The sequence below is a fragment of the Panulirus ornatus genome, chromosome 11 (assembly GCF_036320965.1).
Source record: "Panulirus ornatus isolate Po-2019 chromosome 11, ASM3632096v1, whole genome shotgun sequence".
Taxonomy (NCBI): Eukaryota; Metazoa; Arthropoda; class Malacostraca; order Decapoda; family Palinuridae; genus Panulirus; species Panulirus ornatus.
Genome location: NC_092234.1, coordinates 1,939,565 through 1,954,564, shown reverse-complemented (window position 1 = coordinate 1,954,564; position 15,000 = coordinate 1,939,565). Strand labels below are relative to the sequence as shown.

Sequence of the window (15,000 nt, the reverse complement as noted above, 5' to 3'; positions counted from 1 at the left end):
CTTCCACCTCACAGAAGCTAATAGAAAATTGCTACAAACACAAAAAAGCAATCACCAGCTAATTAACATCAACAAAACTCATCACCTCAAGGAAACAGAGGCTCCCAGTACATCAACGTGCTTGGCACTCAGTTCTGTGCAACAGCAGAAGGCCCCTCCCACCGCAACCACACTATGACTAACCACTAACCCCGAAGTAAGAATGAAAAGCTTACCCCTAATTCACACTTCAGTGACTTCTACCTAAAATAACCCGGGGAGCAACTCCCAACTCCACCTTAAACACCATCCTACCAGACATAAACCCATCAAAACTCTGCTCCCCAGACAAACATGAGTCACACTCCCGATTACGCTCTGGACATCACTCATCGCTGCAACACTTTCAAACACCATTTCATCATATCTCAAAACTCTTCACGCAACTATCATAAAGAAGACACCGAAATTTTACCAAAGAACTATGCACTTTCTTCACACACACACACATACATCAAAACATTTCATGAACTGTGGGCCCGACCGATGGACGTGGCCAGCTGCAGGAGCCTCATCAAGGTAATGCATATAAAACTACATCACAATGGGAATACTGTCGCACCCAAAACAGAACGTCTGCATAACCTCAGAAACTTATCGTCTTCAGCTTAACCCCCTTACGAACAGACATGAATCCTACCTGTAGCCTGTCTTAACCTTGAGTGATCAACCAACCACTCGAGAAACATTAGCCACACTGGATGTCGAGTGTGATACACACGACATTCACCTCCTCACTAAAAACATCAATAAAGGCCATAGAAAGAAAATGCCCTTAACACTAGTTGGTATCAGTTATGGACAAAAAGTATTCCCGCAGTGTCAACAAACAATTCATCTGCAACATCCTAAACTACACATCTATATATATATATATGCATACAGGGCGGTATAGTGTTGTACTAGTTTGGTGCATCCTGGCAGCTATATATGTGTCTAGGCAGCGGTACAGTGTGGTACCAGGATGGTAAGTAAACCCGTCTTGGCAGCGGTACAGTCACTGTGGTGCAGGGAGGCAGGTACTGCAGCTCTGGCTGGACGGAACTCACGGGGCCGGTCTGGCCGGTCCTCTGCCCTGGAAGAAGTAAGCAGAGATCTGGGCCTGTCAGTGTTGTTAGACTTGCTATCTTCTGAATTCTTCACTGTTAATGGCACATTGTATCCTAACGTAAGTGTTCCAGACATTGCGACAAATGCCCTGGACACTCGGGTAAGTGATGTGGACCCAGATACTGAAGCCAGCATCTAGGAGACCTCAATACCCAGTTTAACCCAGATATCAACTCACATCGACGGAGCTCTAGTATGGCATGGGTTCTCATAGGAAGAAATCCAGCTCTTTCTGTGATACTTCAAGCCGCCGAAATACCTCCTGGTATTATCTAGAGTCAAGTATTTCATCTTGTATATCAAAGCTTTGAATCTTCCAGTCTATCCTCATATATTGCACCAGCACCAATACTGCTTCCCACAGCAGCACCAGTACTGTACCTCTCAGATATTTGTATATAGTATGCCATCATTCTAGTATATAAGTTGAAAATCTGTATAGCCAATTCAGCGAGTATTTGTTATAGGTGTGTGAAATATATACATTCATTTAACAGTACAGTCATTCCACTAGACAGAGAGTTGGCATATCTGTTCTAAAGGATGAAAATAGTTCGGCTATTCTGTACACATCATTCCACTGTGGCTCTGAACAAACATACTTTTCTCAACTTTGATGGCACGAGCATGATGGTGTGATCCTGGAGTAGGATGGTAGGATCCTCGAATATATTGGTATATCCCTTAGGTATGATGGGGTAACCTCCGATTCGGCCCTTATCGGTCAGGTCGCTGGCCAGTCTATCATATCCACAGGTCTTACTGTTGCGGAAAAAGGTAGAACCGTCATGCTCAAGGGGTTAACGTATCTTTGTGTCCATGACGGATGCCCTATGTTTCATGACTCACTAAACAAATGCCAAATGTTCCACTTCATGATCCACAAGACAGATGCCAAATGTTCCATTTCATGACTCTCTAAACAGATACTATGTGTTCCCTTTTCTTAACCTACTACACATGACTATCCTACAACGAGGTTCATGTATCTAACACATACCACATAGTCTACGCAGATCGTAGCTAACCCACAAGGCCTAAGCATTCTACTTCCTCGGCAATATAAATTATTCATATACTCCTCTTCCGCATGTGGGCTGCTCTCTACCCTATCTCCTCCCGAGTAAGGCATTGAAACCACTTGTCCAATATATCTAGAGACGATATATAACAAGGATTTGTGTTTTGTTCTTCAAGGAAGAAAATTGGGACCATTCTATGCATACAATGGTGGGATAGACGAGACGGTACTGCATGTCGTGTGGTGCTTGTTACGCCGCCTCAGACTATATTTCACTTTTTTTTTCATTTTATTGTAAATCATTCTACGCTGAATACTAAGTAAGAATCTTGTCTGGCTATTTAATGAAATGGCTTTTCCAGAAACATTACGCAAGACAAAAATTAAAAGGAAATCCTGCCAGCATGAGCAAGCGAGAATACAGCATTGTAGACCGCAAGGCACTGGTCTAAATATGGAAGCCGTCCTAGAAGTTATCATAAGAAAAAAAAAGACCGGCATGAAACTGCTCAACGTCCAGGAGCAACATATATGGAAGACGCTGGATCTGTTCGTTCCGGGTAAAGTTTAATTCATTCTTACTTTGCACCTATGAACATTAATCTTAATTCACGCCATACACTACGTTGACCAGGTTCTTCATGAGTAATTTCGTGGCATCTTAACCATAACTATCAATCTTCCAAAATGTAATAATATATTGATATACATGAGGCATCGTTGCACTTCATTGTGAGTATGGAAAACAGTTGCGGTACGACATGTTTTCCTTGTTCATCTGAAGGTCGAGACTCGGGCAGTCCCGCCATGTGCTACCATCAGTCACTCGTGTGGCTCGGCAGCGAAAGGATCGACATATGTAACTAATCATCATGGATGTCGTACTGTTTTTGGAATGTGCAAAGCCAGTGAAGCCAACATTAAACATTTATTTGTCAGTATAAAGTTTAATGTTTGACTCGAAGGTGGTTATGAAAAATCAAAATTCATCTGATAAATATAGTCCCTTTGACTCACCCGTTCAGAAGCTGAATTATGAATGTTTTCATAGTAAATACAGTGTGATATGTTGCACAATAAGTGTTAAGTGTTTAGTGTGGATATTAACAGGAACTAAGGAAGGACTACAAGACTCCAGTGAGCTGCAAGGTAAGTAAGGCGCTTTGAAAGTTCCCGATATCTTGATCACAAAAGAACCTTGTAACCTGTTTTAATCGTAAAAACATAGCATGAAAGCACGTAAACAGCAAACAGTCAATGATACTTATGATTGCAATAAGTGTTGCCACACTATTACTCACTGCGTTTAAGGTATATGCATTAGATCCGCTTTTTGTTAGGATGGTGATAGCGGTGCCTACAAGGAATACCACGTAACCTAAGGTACTACCCATGTGAGGCAACATCTGTGTTGCCATACCTGGAAGATTGGCTTCCCACCTGGTGCCCTGGAGAGCCAGCCTCGATCCTGGTGTCAGGGGACCTTACCCTTCACCTGCAGGTAGGCTGTTGGGTGTACCTTGTTGATAGTGTTTCATATTGAATGAGTGTGTGTACGACTAAGTTAATGATCCAACAATCTCATGTTGCTGGCAAAGTGATAAGTAAACTATTTTTGTACAATCACATGAGGACTACTGTAATTTTGAGCATGACTTCGACTCCCGAGTCATGACGTCCAGTTGAAGAGGTACCTCATGACGCCGTGGTCTCCAAGGCCCCACCATCTTCAGCACTCGCACTTTGTATTGTAAGATGCTTGTAGCTCCCACCGTAGGTTCTCGTAAACTGCTTATTGCTGTCACATTAAGTTCCCATAAGGTGCTTGTAGCTGGCATCTCAGGCATTTTAGAGGAAGGGGGAAGATGAAGCAGACAGACCTCAAACTTCAGGAGGTGACCCCTGGTTCTAGTGGCCTCATGACTGACCGGTAGCTTTGTGATCTGAAGGTCTTTTATCTTGAGTGAGGTCTGCTCCTGTTTGTAAGATTGCCATTATTGTCAAATCTGCCCCTGTTGTAACTTCTGTCCCTGTTATAAGGTCTGCCCGTCGTAAAATATGCCCCTATTTTTAAGGTCTGTTTTAGGGTCTATCCCTTTTATTAGGTCAGTCCGTTTTAGGGTCTGTCCTTGTTGTAAGGTCTGGTGATACCAGCCTCTGTTATAAAGTCAGCCGCTGCTTTAACCCGTGGCTGGCTGCCTGGCTGTACTAAGAATGTGACATCATCGGTCGGAAGCACTTGTATGTCCTCAGCTGAGTGTGTGTGTGTGTGTTCTTAACATCAGTGTAATGGGTTGGTGTGGTCGTGTGTTTGGCGGGTGTGTGTCACTAGTGTCGACCACTTAACATGTATGGTGGTGGGGAGCAGGTGGTGGTGCAGACCGTGTGTATGGTGGACAGGAGGCTCCTCTTAGCTCGCCTTCCTCCGGGAGTATGAGGGTTGTGAGGACGACCCCAGATCAAGTGTCGTGGGAGCTGGTGCTCACTGGTCGGCTATATAAAACAAAGTATGTAATTGAGAAAGGTGGTAGGAAGGATTGTTGATAAAAGCAGTAAAAAGCTAGATGTAGGTTTAGAAAGTTGACGAGACTTAGGCTGGTGTCAAGTTGGTGGTGTGAGGGAACGTTTGACTGACTCCTCCGGAGAGATCGTCTTCCTGTGTCTGGTAAGGACCAGCTCCGGAAGCAGCCGTCACAACCCAGGTCTGGGTGACCAGAGTGTGTGTTAGTAAGAGCAGAGCTCGCTGCTGATGATGCCACCCTCACTACTCTACATCTACCCAACCTCACCACTCCGCTCCCCGACCCCTCACACAGCCACACACAACAACAAAGTTACAAGAGAAATCCTTGTTGGCTTCATGAGTGCAACAACAACCTAACACCAAACACTTCCTTAAAGGTCATGTTTTTGACGTGGCAACAAGGGCAGCATTCAGTCTTGTTGTTTCATATATATATATATATATATATATATATATATATATATATATATATATATATATATATATATATATATATATTATATTGACGTTTGACCTTGATCAGCCTATCTAGAGTCGATTTTCTGTATCCAACGCACACACACACACACACACACACACACACACACACACATCTCATGAGAAAGTTCAAGAGGCGTAACCCCCTGATTGTAGAGGTCACTTCCCGTACTGCAGAACTAGGTTTATAGGTGTTGTTATGATGGAACTTATGCTTCAGCTGTGTTTGGTGTTGGGGTGAGAGAGGGATACGGGAACACCGGGAACAACAACAGTGCCTTACTGGGAAGTGTGTGGTGGTAATGGAGGCGGGGCGCAGTGTTGCATGCGTATTGTTGTGGTAGGAAAGGATCGTCGTTAGGAGGACTACCACAGACGGTGGGTGGTGACCACAAGGGCTCCCTGGGTCAGTGTCGTGGCAGGTGACGTCAGAGCGCTAGTAAGCGGAGTTTTGTGTCTAAAAGCCAAGTTGAGAGCTGGATTGCCGTTCGGTTTGTTGTTGATTGTCGTACCGCAGTACGACACGGGCCCTTGCTTGTAGGCGACCCGTAACCGTTCTTCGGTGATGCCCTAGTGTATAAGGACGGAGGTCAGGTCACGAAGTCGGTCTGTGAGGAAAACAAGCTCCCAAGGGAACAGGAGACGTCGCTAACAGGGTCAAACGAGGAAAAGGAGCGGTTTCGTCCTTAAGGACGAAGGTGGCTAGTTAGGGTCGCAACTTGTAAGACCTGACGTCATTCTATGTTTTTGGAGTGAGACGGTAGGCAATCCATGGAAGACCGAGGCCCTTCCCAGGGTGAGGTTAGGTCAGGTCAGGTTAGGTCAGGTCAGGTTAGTTGCTCTGTGTGATAATCACATTTGCCGCCCGACTCATGTCGCTTCCCACACCACACAGACAGGTACGTACCCACATAGCCTGGCTCGGAAATCCACAATTAGCATATCTTTCTCTACAGAAACTACGTAGCAGCTCGCACCTCCACACATCCACAGTGACCAAACTCGCTCACTCACTCACAGAGAGAGAGAGAGAGAGAGAGAGAGAGAGAGAGAGAGAGAGAGAGAGAGAGAGAGAGAGAGAGGACAAGGGGGGGGGGGGGAGGGTTGTGTACGTACAATGTTAGACGGAAGCAATGGTAAACAGAAATAGAGGCAGGTATAGTCGCCATTAACGGTATGTGGGGAAGGGGAATGTGGGGAGGCTCTTGCTATAGAGATAGTGGACGAGACCCGACCACACCGGGTCGGAAGGAGGTCGGACCGGCTGGGGGGGTCGGTGCTGGAGGTTGGGTGTCGCCCATACAACCTGGTGTCGCTGGGGAGGAGGTAGAGCGAGGTGCTCTTGCACATATAATTTCTCCTTCTGCAAGACATTACGTCACAGGCCGTGGGTGGGTGTTGTGTGCCAGTGGTCACGATGTGGTAGGGCTTGGCTGGCGTAGACAGGTTGGGGCAGGGCGCCTCCCATGGGTCACATTACCTGTGGATGATCAACCCGATTGACTGGTGCTCCCGTGAGAGGCCGACTCTCCCACCGGCCAGGTTTGTACCACACCTCGTCTGTCATTGGTCACACCTAGACTCATGCCAACATATGGAGCTTCCTGGTAGACATTTTTTTGAACAACTTTGCCTCATCATTTGTTTGATGCGCTGCCATACGTCTGCTGACCTGCCACCTCTCTCATTGGTCGTTTTCAACACCCCTCGCCTTTGATTGGTCAGTCTTTTCTACTCCGTATCTCATTTGTTAGTTTTAAGTTCAGCATTCCAATAGTCACATTCTAACTCATCTGGCTTCTCATTGGTCAGTTGTTGACCAATCTCTCCTCGAAGCGGGTGGACAATCTGTCATCATGATCACTTCTTATTGGGCAGAGTCTTATTCCAGGAACTTGTTTGTAATTGGTCCTTTTCCGGTAGTTATCATCATTGTTTCATCATTGGTCAGTATGATTAACCCTCGTTAGTCAGTCTTGGACGTGTGTAAACTGTCACTTGGTCAGTGTCAGCACAGACGATAAGGTCATCCATACCGACCCACCAATCACATTTCATCCAGTATTTGTGTACGTGACATTAGCCATTCAGAGGACATGAAACCTCAGTAATATGTAATACACGGACCACACCACCTCATATAATACACGGACCACACCACCTCGCATATAATACACGGACCACACCACCTCGCATATAATACACGGACCACACCACCTCGCATATAATACACGGACCACACCACCTCACATATAATACACGGACCACACCACCTCGCATATAATACACGGACCACACCACCTCACATATAATACACGGACCACACCACCTCACATATAATACACGGACCACACCACCTCACATATAATACACGGACCACACCACCTCGCATATAATACACGGACCACACCACCTCACATATAATACACGGTTATAATACGCGGTTTCAGTTGTCTGTACCATGTCTGATGTATGTATGTGCCTGTAGCTTGGGAGTGTACATGTTACACGTACTACGTGTTCTTGTGTCACTACCACCACTGTGGTCAACACTACGGCTGCCAGGTCTCGCAGGTTCAGGTCCTGTGGGGAAGCTGTGGCAGGCATCATGGCTGTGGTGTGGCGCCACTCCCACCATCGCTCGGGTGAGGATGTCCCCACGTATGCCCTTCTGATCCGCAGCCTCGCTCGCAACGCTGTACTTTAGGAAGAACAGTCCCCCCCCTCCCCCCTCCCCCCAGTACCACCCTCGTGAGATGTAAGTAAATATATCTTTATTTCTTGATGTTTTCTGCTTCTGTTTTACTTTGGTCACCTTTGGAATGACTTGATATGTTGATGTGTGTGTTTACGATTTTTCTTTTATATCTTGACCTTTCCAGACATGTGAACGACATGATAGGAAATGTCAAGAGTTGCTGCCCTGGAGGCTCTGGTACCGGCAACCATCCCTCGTCATGACCATGTAAACTGGGAGTCGAACCCTACTACATCTTGTCACCAAATGGTTAGCGCATTTGAAAGACAATAAATGTAGAACTACATTACTGAAGGAAGATGTGAGACGACAGCATGATAAGATCATGTATTATCCATCTTGTATCTTGTGTAGCACTTGTCACTCTTCCTACGGTACAGCAACTTCAGAATCATACAGCTGTTATCCGGCCACGGACTAGTGGTAGTGGGTCACTGAGGGTTGAATGGCGGATGCTGAGGTGGCTGTCGTCCCTTAGCTGGGCCGCCCTTTGTGCCAGCCAGTTGTCCAGACATCATCATGAACTGGTAGATTGATGAGCATGACCCCTGGCTATGACTATGTGACCTCTGACCTAAACCTCAAAAATCTGGCCCCAGGCAAGGCCATCATATTGGAAGTTGGTGCCGTTGTGTTGGAGGATCCCGCCGTGCTCACTCCTCCCTGGGTGTGTGGACGTCAGTGTGACCACTAATATTAAGATCACACTTCCGTTCATTTCTTTACGATCGACGTTTTTACTTGATGCAGTTGTTCGAGTAGGTCAGTGGGTGGGTGGGTGGGTGGTGTTGTGTAAAGGTTAGGGAGGTGGAGCGGTGGAGGTGGGAAATGGAAGTGTTGTGCCCGTTATGAAGTGTGAAGGTGAAGCGGTCTACCTGGACGGCTGCCGGGGGGGGGGCTTGCCCAGGACGGCTGCCGGGGACCGCTAGGTAATGCAGGTTGTGGGAGGGGTCGTGACGTACATACACCAGGAGTAACATTCAGGCAAACACTGCAATGTGTATATTCTCAGGAATTTAGTTGAAGGACAGACTCTCTGTCTTGTGTGTGTGTGTGTGTGTGTGTGTGTGTGTGTGTATGATCATGCATGCATACGTACATACCTCCAGGAAGATACATAGGTACACTGAGGCAGGGAACACATGAGGGATATTCAAAGTGTTTACAACTTTGTTATAAACTGAAAAGACAAACCGACAATTGCTGATTGGTGTTTCAGTATGTTCTCCAGTGACGTCACTGTACATAATTGACTGGTCCTTGTGGCTGGTGATTTTCGTGTCACAAGTTGTGTGGTTACTGACTGGTCAAGCCAAGCTTCAGCGACCTCTGTAAACTCCTGACAGCGACGACCAGGCAGGACGGTCTTCAAGACTGGTGATGATAGGAGTCAGCTGGGAGCAGGTCTGGCCTGTACGGTGTCTTGCTTGTAACCCCAGACACAAGCAGCAGCTTCTGGCCACATTATCGTGCACCAGACACAAGCAGCAGCTTCTGGCCACATTATCGTGCACCAGACACAAGCAGCAGCTTCTGGCCACATTATCGTGCACCAGACACAGGCAGCAGTTTCTGGCCATATTATCGTGCACCAGACACAAGCAGCAGCTTCTGGCCACATTATCGTGCACCAGACACAAGCAGCAGCTTCTGGCCACATTATCGTGCACCAGACACGAGCAGCAACTTCTGGCCACATTATCGTGCACCAGACACAAGCAGCAGCTTCTGGCCACATTATCGTGCAGCAGACACGAGCAGCAGCTTCTGGCCACATTATCGTGCACCAGACACGAGCAGCAACTTCTGGCCACATTATCGTGCACCAGACACAAGCAGCAGCTTCTGGCCACATTATCGTGCAGCAGACACGAGCAGCAGCTTCTGGCCACATTATCGTGCACCAGACACAAGCAGCAGCTTCTGGCCACATTATCGTGCACCAGACACAAGCAGCAGCTTCTGGCCACATTATCGTGCACCAGACACGAGCAGCAGCTTCTGGCCACATTATCGTGCACCAGACACAAGCAGCAGCTTCTGGCCACATTATCGTGCACCAGACACGAGCAGCAGCTTCTGGCCACATTATCGTGCAGCAGACACGAGCAGCAGCTTCTGGCCACATTATCGTGCACCAGACACAAGCAGCAGCTTCTGGCCACATTATCGTGCACCAGACACAAGCAGCAACTTCTGGCCACATTATCGTGCACCAGACACGAGCAGCAGCTTCTGGCCACATTATCGTGCACCAGACACAAGCAGCAGCTTCTGGCCACATTATCGTGCACCAGACACGAGCAGCAGCTTCTGGCCACATTATCGTGCACCAGACACGAGCAGCAGCTTCTGGCCACATTATCGTGCACCAGACACAAGCAGCAGCTTCTGGCCACATTATCGTGCACCAGACACAAGCAGCAACTTCTGGCCACATTATCGTGCACCAGACACGAGCAGCAGCTTCTGGCCACATTATCGTGCACCAGACACAAGCAGCAGCTTCTGGCCACATTATCGTGCACCAGACACAAGCAGCAGCTTCTGGCCACATTATCGTGCACCAGACACAAGCAGCAGCTTCTGGCCACATTATCGTGCACCAGACACAGGCAGCAGCTTCTGGCCACATTATCGTGCACCAGACACGAGCAGCAGCTTCTGGCCACATTATCGTGCACCAGACACAAGCAGCAGCTTCTGGCCACATTATCGTGCAGCAGACACGAGCAGCAGCTTCTGGCCACATTATCGTGCACCAGACACAAGCAGCAGCTTCTGGCCACATTATCGTGCACCAGACACAAGCAGCAGCTTCTGGCCACATTATCGTGCAGCCAGACACGAGCAGCAGCTTCTGGCCACATTATCGTGCACCAGACACAAGCAGCAGCTTCTGGCCACATTATCGTGCACCAGACACAAGCAGCAGCTTCTGGCCACATTATCGTGCACCAGACACGAGCAGCAGCTTCTGGCCACATTATCGTGCACCAGACACAAGCAGCAGCTTCTGGCCACATTATCGTGCACCAGACACGAGCAGCAGCTTCTCGCCACATTATCGTGCAGCCAGACACGAGCAGCAGCTTCTGGCCACATTATCGTGCACCAGACACAAGCAGCAGCTTCTGGCCACATTATCGTGCACCAGACACAAGCAGCAACTTCTGGCCACATTATCGTGCACCAGACACGAGCAGCAGCTTCTGGCCACATTATCGTGCACCAGACACAAGCAGCAGCTTCTGGCCACATTATCGTGCACCAGACACGAGCAGCAGCTTCTGGTCACATTATCGTGCACCAGACACACACCGGACGCCCAATATTCCATCGTTGTAAATGATAATATTGCCAAATTTTCGAATCAGGTGACCATGTTATTGACGTGTGACTGTTGTTTACGTAATGTGGCTCATCGTCTGTCACCACAATCTCTTCCACATCCCAGGAAACACAGGTCATCGATGACCCTGGTGACCCAGGGTTGAGGTGGAAGAGGTCATGATGACCCTGGTGACCCAGGGTTGAGGTGGAAGAGGTCATGATGACCCTGGTGACCCAGGGTTGAGGTGGAAGGGGTCATGATGACCCTGGTGACCCAGGGTTGAGGTGGAAGGGGTCATGATGACCCTGGTGACCCAGGGTTGAGGTGGAAGAGGTCATGATGACCCTGGTGACCCAGGGTTGAGGTGGAAGAGGTCATGATGACCCTGGTGACCCAGGGTTGAGGTGGAAGAGGTCATGATGACCCTGGTGACCCAGGGTTGAGGTGGAAGAGGTCATGATGACCCTGGTGACCCAGGGTTGAGGTGGAAGGGAAGCAACTTGTGGGTCGGGTCCCAGACATGGCTGCACGTCTCATCCTCTGTCATCAGATGGGAAAGACACTTGGCTACATTGGTTTCATACAGTTCCAGCAGCTGGCGACGTGAGGCAACCAGCCCTCTGGTGTCCATCCTGAGTACGAAGGTTTATGGGAACCATCTGGCTGAACCTTAGACCTAACCAACTGTTTGTGGATGATAACAATATTGAAGTAAAACATGTCAGACTCAGTTCTAACCTGGTGGACTGTAATCCCTCATAACCAAGTTCTGTGTCACATCTGTATCATGAGTGGTCGACCCTCCTGACCTGGGGTCATGACGGCGCTGGAACTCTCTGACCCATCTTGTGGCACATGACGCTTGGCCACACCTGGATGGCACATGACGCTTGGCCACACCTGGATGGCACATGACGCTTGGCCACACCTGGATGGCAAATGACGCTTAGCCACACCTGGATGGCATATGACGCTTGGCCACACCTGGACGGCACATGACGCTTGGCCACACCTGGATGGCACATGGCGCTTGGCCACACCTGGATGGCACATGACGCTTGGCCACACCTGGATGGCACATGACGCTTGGCCACACCTGGATGGCGCATGACGGTTGGCCACACCTGGATGGCACATGACGGTTGGCCTTGCCTGGTCAACACCCCAGCACCGCCCGTATCCCACATCTTCCCTTGGTACAGCCCCCCCCGCCTCTACCCCTGGTCGACCCCCCTCCCCCCCAGTTCAAAAGCTCCAGCAGCTCCTCCCACAGCTCGAGAACCCCCCCAGGGCCCCCATTCAGTCAGCTTTAACTTGGGCACAAGAAGCTTACAAGGTCGTATCATAAGAAATCTAATAATAGGTAAGACAATAAGGGTCATTATGTATTACCGTAAATCATGATTGCCGAGTCTGTCAACTCCTTGTGAGTTTGGATTATTAAGATCACATGAAGACGATAAAGATCACTGTGTACTTTAAAGTATGAGGATTCTCACCCTTGTTGCTTGCTTGTTTGCTTGGGTTAACATAATATCTCGTAATCATTGAACAGGGGTACGTTGTAAGGGTTGAAATTGTGTGATAATTACTGCAAGAATGAACCTTATACCAAGGCTGAGTCATAACACTACTGTCATACCCGACAAAGAAAGCCATTATATCTGCCAGAAGGTGAGTCATGATAGTGTTATGTGCTGGATGTTGTCATGGTATGATGTAGTTACTGAGGCCAGCCATGTTGGTATGATGTGGTTAGTGTGGCCAGCCATGTTGGTATGGTGTGGTTAGTGTGGCCAGCCATGTTGGTATGGTGTGGTTAGTGTGGCCAGCCATGTTGGTATGATGTGGTTAGTGTGGCCAGCCATGTTGGTATGGTGTGGTTAGTGTGGCCAGCCATGTTGGTATGATGTGGTTAGTGTGGCCAGCCATGTTGGTATGGTGTGGTTAGTGTGGCCAGCCATGTTGGTATGGTGTGGTTAGTGTGGCCAGCCATGTTGGTATGGTGTGGTTAGTGTGGCCAGCCATGTTGGTATGATGTGGTTAGTGTGGCCAGCCATGTTGGTATGGTGTGGTTAGTGTGGCCAGCCATGTTGGTATGGTGTGGTTAGTGTGGCCAGGTGGAGGACGGCTGATGTGCCCTTCGTGAGTGTAAGTAGCATAATGTTTAGCGAGACTACACACACACACACACACACACACACACACACACACACACACACACACACACACACACACACACGTGTGTTCCCAGCCTCACATTACTCTCTCACGCCACATGAGCTTCACACATAATTCCTGTTTACCGACGCCCACATCTGCCGCGCCCACGCCCACTCCCGCACCCACGCCCACCACCTGCATCCCTCACCCCCCTGCATACCACCAGCATATGTAGGGAGGCACACGTTCTCTCCTCTCACCCAATCTCCAACGTTTTTACGTTTCTGGTTTTGCTGTGAAATTTATAAAGCGTTCAGTTTTAAGATAATCCATAGATTCATCCGTGTGTGTGTGTGTGTGTGTGTGTGTGTGTGTGTGTGTGTACAATCTCCCAAGCACCAGTAGTAGTGATGATGGTCAGGTGTTCCCACATACCACTCAGCTGCCAAGTATTTTCCTCAGGTCATCAGTCATCTCAGCAGTAGTGTAATGAGCGGTTACTCAGGTGTTGATTAGCACTGTACTGTCTCCTGTTGGTGTCCCCACTCAGCCACGGTTGTGGCAACACTCGCCTCCTGCTGACGACCAGTGTATGGTACGTTATGTATGTATGGTCTTGTCTCTACCGTAGGTAGGTCCTGCCTGGTTCTACTGTGCTCTCTCGGTAAAACACTACGACGATCTCATGGCAAAATTATCTTTACAGTAGTCGGTCATGGCAGTTAAGCCTTTGAGCAGGACGATATGACCATTGGATGTGATGACCCGACCTTTGACCTAACTTAGGGTGAGGTTAGAAGTCAGGCCATATTACCGAACCGTCGTAATCGTACACAAGGGTCGCACCTTTGTGCTCAAGACTCGTTCTCTCGTGCTCAAGGGTTTAAGGACCTCTGTGGGTTACTTGTACAGCCATGTTCAAACACAGATGACCTCCAGCTGTGTGGGAGTAAACAATGCCATAACTGGTCTGGCTTCATCACTGGTCCGGCATCATCGCTGGTCTGGCACATCACTGGTCTGGCTGGCTGGCTTCATCACTGGTCACACCTCATCTCGTTTTCCTGGTTTAGAAATGCTCTTCACGTGAGTCGCTCAGTTCTTTAGTAACGGTTGAAGGCTTGAGAGTGAGGTACGGAAGCACACGTCACAACATAATGCTTTACTGGTTGATTACAAAGGTTGTGAGCTGGTGGCACACGGGCTGCAAGATTGTAAGAAGTCGAGGTCAAGTAAGGTACGGTGAGGTGATGGTGGCAGGCTTGGCAGGAGTCCCTCGGTGCTGGCGTAGGTGCAGGAGGTGAGGCTGGTGTCTCATGGGAGTGGTGCAAGGCTGCTGGGCCTCGGAAAGCTTCTGCAGGAGGGAGAAGCGAACCGATGTCGTGAGCCAAGCCTTCTAACAAAACTTACCGTATAACATAGTATGGGTCAACATCCAAAACACTGATGATAATAAAAGAAAAATGAACTTTGTTATGACTTGTACACTTGGACAGTCAGGAGAAAACGGTTAGAGGCGGATTGCTTGTTTCACACAGTAGTTGATGTATAGTCTTTCAGAAGATACGTCTCAT

At 48.4% G+C, this 15,000-nt stretch overlaps 1 protein-coding gene across 3 annotated transcripts in view; it reads left to right on the top strand.

Annotated features, from left to right (window-relative positions):
* The first annotated feature begins 2,990 nt into the window (after window positions 1-2,990).
* LOC139751181 (uncharacterized) overlaps window positions 2,991-15,000 on the top strand; it is a 39,251-nt gene continuing 27,241 nt past the window's right edge. Inside the window, exon 1 of one of the 3 annotated variants that reach the window (XM_071666308.1) lies at window positions 2,991-3,319. The gene's annotated coding sequence lies outside the window, so the exon portion shown is untranslated. Of the gene's footprint in view, window positions 3,320-3,510; window positions 3,672-15,000 lie in introns of those variants that run through there. The other 2 variants (XR_011713298.1, XM_071666309.1) reach the window with 2 other exon arrangements.